At 40.4% G+C, this 9,041-nt stretch overlaps 1 pseudogene; it reads left to right on the top strand.

Moving 5' to 3' along the window:
• Positions 1–4,633: 4,633 nt before the first annotated feature.
• On the top strand, positions 4,634–5,356 carry LOC124522276 (CCR4-NOT transcription complex subunit 7-like; annotated as a pseudogene).
• Positions 5,357–9,041: the final 3,685 nt, after the last annotated feature.

The following is a 9,041-nucleotide window of genomic DNA, read 5'->3' as shown; positions in this document are numbered from 1 at the left end:
ACTAAGTAATCAACACCATTTACAATTGCACCAAAAACAGTAAGATACCTAGGAATAAACCTAAACAAAGAGGTAAAATATCTGTATGAATAAAACTATAAAACACTGCTGAAAGAAATTGAAGATGACACAATGAAATGGAAAAACATTCCATGTTCATGGATTGGAAGAACAAATATTGTTAAAATGCTTATATTACCCAAAGCAATCTACACATCAGCAGTTTTCACAGAGCTAGAACAAACAATCTTACAATTTGTATGAATACACAAAAGACCCTGAATAGCCAAAGCAATCTTGAGAAAGGAAAGGAAAGCTGGAAGCATCACAATTTCAGACTGCAAGTAATATTACAAAACTGTTGTGACCAAGACAGTATGGTACTGGTACAAAAATAGACACATAGATACATGGTACATATTTAAAATCCAGAAGTGGGGGCGCCTGGGTGGCGCAGTCGGTTAAGCGTCCGACTTCAGCCAGGTCACGATCTCACGGTCCGTGAGTTCGAGCCCCGCGTCGGGCTCTGGGCTGATGGCTCAGAGCCTGGAGCCTGTTTCCGATTCTGTGTCTCCCTCTCTCTCTGCCCCTCCCCTGTTCATGCTCTGTCTCTCTCTGTCCCAAAAATAAATAAACGTGGAAAAAAAATTTAAAAAAAAAAATCCAGAAGTGAACCCTCCTATACATGATCAATTAATCTTCAACAAAGAAAGAATATCCAATGGGGGAAAAACAGTCTCTTCAATAAATGGTGGTGATAAAACTGAACAGCAGCATGAAAAATTATAAAACTGGTCCACTTTCTCACACAAGAATAAATTCATAATGTATTAAAGACCTAAATGTGAGATAAGAAAGCATGAAAGATAAGAAAATCCTAGAGGAGATCACAGGCCATAACGTCTTTGACATTGACCATAGGAACTTCTTACTAGACATGTCTCTGGAGTCAAAGGAAACAAAAGCAAAAATAAATAACTGGTGCTTCATCAAGATAAGAAACTTCTGCAAAGTGAAGGAAACAATCAACAATACTAAAAGTCAACCTTTGGAGCCAGAGAAGATTTGTGCAAATGATATATCTGATAAAGGTTTAATTTCATAAAATACATAAAGAACTTATAAAACGCAGCACCCAAAAAAGCAATAATCCAATTTAAAAATGGACAGAAGACTGGGGCGCCTGGGTGGCGCAGTCGGTTGAGCGTCCGACTTCAGCCAGGTCACGATCTCGCGGTCCGTGAGTTCGAGCCCCGCGTCAGGCTCTGGGCTGATGGCTCAGAGCCTGGAGCCTGTTTCCGATTCTGTGTCTCCCTCTCTCTCTGCCCCTCCCCCGTTCATGCTGTGTCTCTCTCTGTCCCAAAAATAAATAAACGTTGAAAAAAAAATTTTTTTTTAAAAATGGACAGAAGACACGAATAGAAACTTTTCCAAAGAAGACATACAGATGGCCAACAGACACATGGAAAGATGCTAAAACTTCACTCATAATCAGGGAAATGGAAGTCAAAACTACAATGAGATATCACCTCACACCGGTAAGGATAGCTCAAATTAACAACAGGAAACAACAGGTATTGGCAAGAATGCAGAGGAAGAGGAAACCTCTTACACTGTTGATGGAATGCAAATGAGTGCAGCCACTCTGGAAAACAGGATGGAGATTCCTCAAAAAGTTAAAAAGAGAACTACCCTATTATCCAGCAATTGTGCTACTAGGTATTTATCTAAAGTATAAAAGAATACTAATTTGAAGAGATACATTCACCCTGATGTTTATAGCAGCATTATCTTTATTAAACAAATTATAGAAAGAACCCAAGTGTCCACTGACTGATGAATGAATAAAGAAAATGTGGTGTGTGTGTGTGTGTGTGTGTGTGATAGGATATTACTCAGCCATAAAAGAATGAAATCTTGCAATTTTCATTGCTGTAAATAGGGCTAGAGAGTATTATGCTAATAGAACTAGGTGAGTCAGAGAAAGACAAATACCATATGATTCCACTCATATGTGGAATTTAAGGAAAAAAAACAAATGAACATAGTGGGGCGGAAAGAGAAGGAAACCAAGAAAGTGATTCCTAACTATAGAGAATAAATTCATGGTTACTTGACAGGAGATGGACAAGGAGATTAAAGAGGGAATTTTTTTGTGTGTGATGATCATCTGGTATTGTATGTAAGTGTTGAAACACTAAATTGTATACCTGAAACATACTGTATGTTAACCAACTTGAATTTAAATAAAAAATGGTGTAAAAAGGAATGTGATCATCTCATAAAAACAATTGTCTCATAGAAAAGGAAGTATATGAAACACCTCTTTTATTTTCCCTCTAATATTTCCTTCGCCTACTCCCGTTTCCCAAGAAAACATTAAGTCTATGCTAGGTTCTTTGACTGCCAACACTAATGTGGTCTGGATTATACCAAATGCTGAGATCTAGAGGTATAACTTTGGTTGGAAAAAAGCTGATGTCATGGATTGGCATTAGTTTGCATTTTGTGGGTGTAAGATCCATTGACATACTTGTATATTCTCCTGATTATTATGAACTTCAGAAAACCAGAGCAGTGAGACAAATCGGTTGGGTTAGCCCAATTATAGATAGGTTTGAGGAAGCTTCACCCATCTCAGTGGAAAATGTTCCAGGCCACAGCTGTGAACAAAGGAATTGCAACTCTGTGAGTGAAACAATTCCTAATGAGAGTGAACAAAATAAGAAATGAGGACAGTGAGAAAAGTGGACTATAAATTCTTTCAGATTTAATTTTGCCAAAGGGAGAGGAATTTTGTTTTAGGGATTCCATTTTTCTCTAGTGAATTAAACGATAGAAAATTCATTAAAAAAAAAACACAAGTGGGGCGCCTGGGTGGCTTAGTCAGTTAAGCATCTAACTCTTGATGTCAGTTCAAGTCATGATCTCATGGTTGTGAGATAGAGCCCCATATCAGGCTCCATGCTTAGCATGGGATTCTGCTTGGAATTATCTCTCTCTTTCTCCTTCTGTCCTTCCTCTGCTTGCTCACACTCTCTCTGTAAGATAAAAAATAATTATATATATATATATATATATATATATATATATTTAAAAAACCACAAGCAACAAAAAATAGATTAAAATTCCACAGAATTTAAAATTTTTCTGCCTTAGAAGGCCTGGGTGGCTCAGTCGGTTAAGCGTCTGACTTCAGCTCAGGTCATGATCTCACAGTTCCTGAGATTGAGCCCCACATCAGGCTCTGTAGTGACAGCTCAGATCCTGAAGCCTGCTTCACATTCTGTGTGTCCCTCTCTCTCTGCCCTTTCCCTTCTCTCTCTCTCAAAAATGAAATAAACATTAAAAATACCTTAAAAATTGTGTCCAAAAATACCTACCAATAAAGAAAAAAATGAGGGAACATATTTGCAAATCATGTATCTGATAAGGGGCTTATGTACAGAATATATAGAATACTTGTAATTCGATAATAAAAGGAAACATCACTCCTCATCAGGGAAATACAAATGAAAACCACACTCAGATTTCACCTCACGCCATTCAGAGTGGCTAAAATGAACAAATCAGGAGACTATAGATGCTGGAGAGGATGTGGAGAAACGGGAACCCTCTTACACTGTTGGTGGGGATGTAAACTGGTGCAGCTGCTCTGGAAAACAGTGTGGAAGTTCCTCCAAAAATTGAAAATAGATCTACCCTATGACCCAGCAATAGCACTGCTAGGAATTTACTCAAGGGATACAGGGGTGCTGATGCATAGGGGCACTTGTACCCCAATGTTTATGGCAGCACTTTCAGCAATAGCCAAATTATGGAAAGGCCTAAATGTCCATCAACTGATGAATGGATGAAGAAACTGTGGTTTATATACACAATGGAATACTACGTGGCAATTGGAAAGAATGAAATCTCGCCTTTTGTAGCAACATGGATGGAACTGGAGAGTGTTATGCTAAGTGAAATAAGTCATAGAGAGAAAAACAGACACCATATGCTTTCACTCTTATGTGGATCCTGAGAAGCTTAACAGAAGTCCGTGGGGGAGAGGAAGAAAAAAAAAAGAGATTAGAGAGGGAGGGAGCCAAAACATAAGAGACTCTTAAAAACTGAGAACAAACTGAGGATTGATGGGGGATGGGGTAGAGGGGAAAATGGGTGATAGATATGGAGGAGGGCACTTGTTGGGATGAAAACTGGTTGTTGTATGTAAGCAATGAATCATGGGAATCTACCCTGAAGTAAAAAGCACACTGTATACACTGTATGTTAGCTAACTTGATAATAAATTATATTAAAATAAATAAATAAAATAATTAAATAAAAATAAAATAAAGAAAAAAAAGAAAAATATGGGGGCAAGAGGCAAGGATACAGCATGGTGTTGTGTAGGCCAGCACCCCTTTTCCCAATTCTTGGGCATGAAGTGTCTTTGGAGCACCCGCTCCTGCCTCAGCTACTGCCACCTACACTACAGATGGTTGTTGTCTCTATGGTGAGGAGGAGGAAGAGGAGTGCCAGATCAAGGGCATAAGTACAAAAATTAAAAAATAAAGTGTTTTATGAAACAAACAAATCTTCAATCAAGTGTAACATTTTGATGCTTGACATCTAGACTACTTCTCTCACTATGCCAGCAGTAACTGTAGATCGTAACCAAATAATTTGTGAAGTTTGGGCTTGCAACCTGTATAAAGAGATGAAGAAAATTCATTCAGTTATCTGAAAATATAATTACGTTGCTATGGACACTGATTTTCTGGGTGTGGCTGCAAGAATTTAGGAGGAAGGCTGACTATCAGTACCAACTCTTGCAATATAATGTAGACTTCTTAAATATAAGTTGGCTAGAACTGACATTTATGAATGAGCAAAGAGAATACCCTCCAACAACTTCAACTTGGTAGTTTAATTTTAAATTTAACTTGATGGAGTACATGTATTCCCAGGACTCTATAGTGATACTAAAAATATCTGGTATCCATTTTTAAAAATGTGAGGAAGGAATTGAGACCCATTACTTCACAGAACTTCTTATGACATCGGGAGTGGTCCTCTGCAAAGGGGTCAAATGGTTATAATTTCACAGTGGTTATGTTTTTGGCTATTTAATCAAAATCCTGACCAACTCTAACTTGCCTGAAGAAGAACTTGACTTCTTTGAGATCCTTCAATTATTTATTTCTAATAATTTATGATGTGAAGTACTCCCTGAAGAACTGCAAAAAATCTCAAAGGTGGTTTATGGGAAGCTGCTCAACAGTTACAGCTGGAACTGATAGGACCACAACATCAGGCAGGATCTGATTAATTGTTCACAGGAATGACCTTTTTGAAAATGAGAGAAGAATGAAGACATCAGTAGTGCCTCTTTCTCAGTTGGTTTTTAGGTTGAGAACATTAAAAATCTTATGTCAAAAAAGGAAAATATAATTAAAAATGGGCAAATTATTTGAATAGATGTTTCTCCAAAGAAGAAATACAAGTAGTCAGTAAGTGCGGAAAAAATGATAAACATTATCAGTCATTAATAAAATGATAAGTAATAACAAGTGTTAGTATATAGAGGAAATTGGGACCCTCACATACTCCTGATGGGAATAAACAATAGTTCAACCTCTTTGGAAAAGAGTGTGGCAGTTCCTTGAAATGTTAAACATTAGGTTACTATATGACTCTCCTAGGTGTATACTCAAGAGAAATGAACACATTATATCTACAAAATACTGGTATGCAAATATTCATAGCAATGCTATTCACAACAGCCAAAAGGTAGAAACAAAGCAAATGTCTATCAGCTGATGAATAAATAAATATGGGGCGCCTGGGTGGCTCAGTCGGTTAAGCGTCCGACTTCGGCTCAGGTCGTGATCTCACGGTCTGTGAGTTCGAGCCCCGCATCGGGCTTTGTGCTGACAGCTCAGAGCCTGGAGCCTGTTTTGGATTCTGTGTCTCCCTCTCTCTCTCTGACCCTCCCCTGTTCATGCTCTGTCTCTCTCTGTCTCAAAAATAAATAAACGTTAAAAAAAAAAATAAATAAATAGTATGGGATTTCTATACAATGGATATTTATTTGGAAATAAATTAAGTGATAAGTGATACAGGCTACAAAATGGATGAACCTTGAAAAAAATCTTGCTAAATGAAAGGAGCCAGACACAAAATATCACATATTGTATGATTCATCCATATAAATTTATTAGAATATGCAAATCTATAGACACAGAAAATAGATTTGTGGGTGCCTACGTCTTTGGGCTCTGCAGAGAAATAGGCAGTGACTGCAAATCGGCACAAAGTTTCTTTTTGGGGAAATGGAAATTTTCTTAAACCAAGTGTGGTTATGGTTGCCCAATATTGTAAAATACTAACAGCCACTGAATTGTATGATTTTAAAAGGTTAATTTTATAGTATATGTATTATATCTCAATAAAGTTGTTATAAGAATCAATGAAATCAATTCTCCTTACAAACAAGAAAATAAAAATTATATTGTTATCTCAATAAGTGGAGGAAAAGCACTTGACAAAATTAAACATGTATTTGCAATTAAAAAAAAACTTTCAGTGAACAACAAATGGAATGGAACTTCCTTAATGTGAGATTCTGGGAAGATGGCGGCATAGGAGGACGCTGGGCTCACCGCGCGTCCTGCTGATCACTTAGATTCCACCTACACCTGCCTAAATAACCCAGAAAACCACCAGAGGATTAGCAGAACGGAGTCACCGGACCCAAGTGCAGACGAGAGGCCCACGGAAGAGGGTAGGAAGGGCGGCCAGGCGGTGCGCGCTCCACGGACTGGCGGGAGGGAGCCGGGGCGGAGGGGCGGCTCCCCGGCCAAGCAGAGCCCCCGAGTCCGGCTTGCAAAAGCGGAGGGGCCTGACGGACTGTGTTCCGACAGCAAGCGCGACTTAGCGTCTGGGAGGTCATAAGTTAACAGCTCTGCTCGGAAAGCGGGAAGGCTGGAGGACAAAGGGAGGGTGAGCTGCGGAGCTCCCGGACGACAGAGCTCAGTTTGGCAGGGAACAAAGGCGCTCGCCACCGCCATCTCCCCCGCCCATCCCCCAGCCAAAATCCCAAAGGGAACCGGTTCCGGCCAGGGAAATTGCTCGCTCCGCGCAAACACCCAACTCTGTGCTTCTGCGGAGCCAAACCTCCGGCAGCGGATCTGACTCCCTCCGGCTGCCACAGGGCCCCTCCTGAAGTGGATCACCTAAGGAGAAGTGAGCTAAGCCTGCCCCCCCTGCCGCCGTGCACCTTGCCTTCCCACCCCAGCTAATATGCCAGATCCCCAGCATCACAAGCCTGGCAGTGTGCAAGTAGCCCAGACGGGCCACGCCCCCCCACAGTGAATCCCGCCCCTAGGAGAGGGGAAGAGAAGGCACACACCAGTCTGACTGTGGCCCCAGCGGTGGGCTGGGGGCAGACATCAGGACTGACTGCGGCCCCACCCACCAACTCCAGTTATACACCACAGCACAGGGAAGTGCCCTGCAGGTCCTCACCACACCAGGGACTATCCAAAATGACCAAGCGGAAGAATTCCCCTCAGAAGAATCTCCAGGAAATAACAACAGCTAATGAGCTGATCAAAAAGGATTTAAATAATATAACAGAAAGTGAATTTAGAATAATAGTCATAAAATTAATCGCTGGGCTGGAAAACAGCATACAGGACAGCAGAGAATCTCTTGCTACAGAGATCAAGGGACTAAGGAACAGTCACGAGGAGCTGAAAAACGCTTTAACGAAATGCAAAACAAAATGGAAATGACGACGGCTCGGATGGAAGAGGCAGAGGAGAGAATAGGTGAACTAGAAGATAAAGTTATGGAAAAAGAGGAAGCTGAGAAAAAGAGAGATAAAAAAATCCAGGAGTATGAGGGGAAAATTAGAGAACTAAGTGATACACTAAAAAGAAATAATATACGCATAATTGGTATCCCAGAGGAGGAAGAGAGAGGGAAAGGTGCTGAAGGGGTACTTGAAGAAATTATAGCTGAGAACTTCCCTGAACTGGGGAAGGAAAAAGGCATTGAAATCCAAGAGGCACAGAGAACTCCCTTCAGACGTAACTTGAATCGATCTTCTGCACGACATATCATAGTGAAACTGGCAAAATACAAGGATAAAGAGAAAATTCTGAAAGCAGCAAGGGGTAAACGTGCCCTCACATATAAAGGGAGACCTATAAGACTCGTGACTGATCTCTCTTTTGAAACTTGGCAGGCCAGAAAGACTTGGCACGAGATTTTCAGTGTGCTAGACAGAAAAAATATGCAGCCGAGAATCCTTTATCCAGCAAGTCTGTCATTTAGAACAGAAGGAGAGATAAAGGTCTTCCCAAACAAACAAAAACTGAAGGAATTTGTCACCACTAAACCAGCCCTACAAGAGATCCTAAGGGGGACCCTGTGAGACAAAGTACCAGGAACTTCCTTAATGTGATAAAAGACATCCATGAATAATCTACAACTAACATCATACTTAATGGTGAAAGACTGAATCTTTAAAAATAGCAAGAATGACCCCTCTCACCTCCACATTTCAGCATCATACTGGAAGTCCAAACCAGGCCAATGAGAGGGGGAAAAGAAAAGAAAAGGAAAGAAAAGAAAAGAAAAAAAGAAAAGTGCAGAGACAGAGAAGTGGGGATAAGAAATAAAAGCAATAATGATGGTGGGGAGGAGGAAAATGATGATGATGACAATGATGACGATGACGATGATGATGATAAAAGAAGCAGAGAAAAAATCTGAACCTAGAGATACTGCTTGAGAGCTCTTGGATCCCCCAAATTCTTGCCTTGTTTATCTTTTTTAAGTTTATTTATTTTGAGAAAGAGAGAGAGAGAGAGAGGCAGAGAGAGGGAGAGAATACCAAACAGGCTCCGTGCTGTCAGCACAGAGCCTGATGCAGAGTTCAAACTCAAACCATGAGATCATGACCTGAGCTGAAATCAAGAGTTGGATGCTTAACAAATTGAGCCACCCAGGGGCCCGTTTCTTGCCTTGTTTCTTGAAGAAGGTTCTGG

This window comes from Lynx rufus, unplaced genomic scaffold (genome assembly GCF_022079265.1).
Source record: "Lynx rufus isolate CCGP_SWC_20201006 ecotype Redwood Valley unplaced genomic scaffold, mLynRuf1.p SCAF_35, whole genome shotgun sequence".
In the NCBI taxonomy this organism is placed as follows: Eukaryota; Metazoa; Chordata; class Mammalia; order Carnivora; family Felidae; genus Lynx; species Lynx rufus.
The sequence above is the reverse complement of the archived record's forward strand: the minus strand, read 5'-3'. Positions and strand labels throughout refer to the sequence as shown.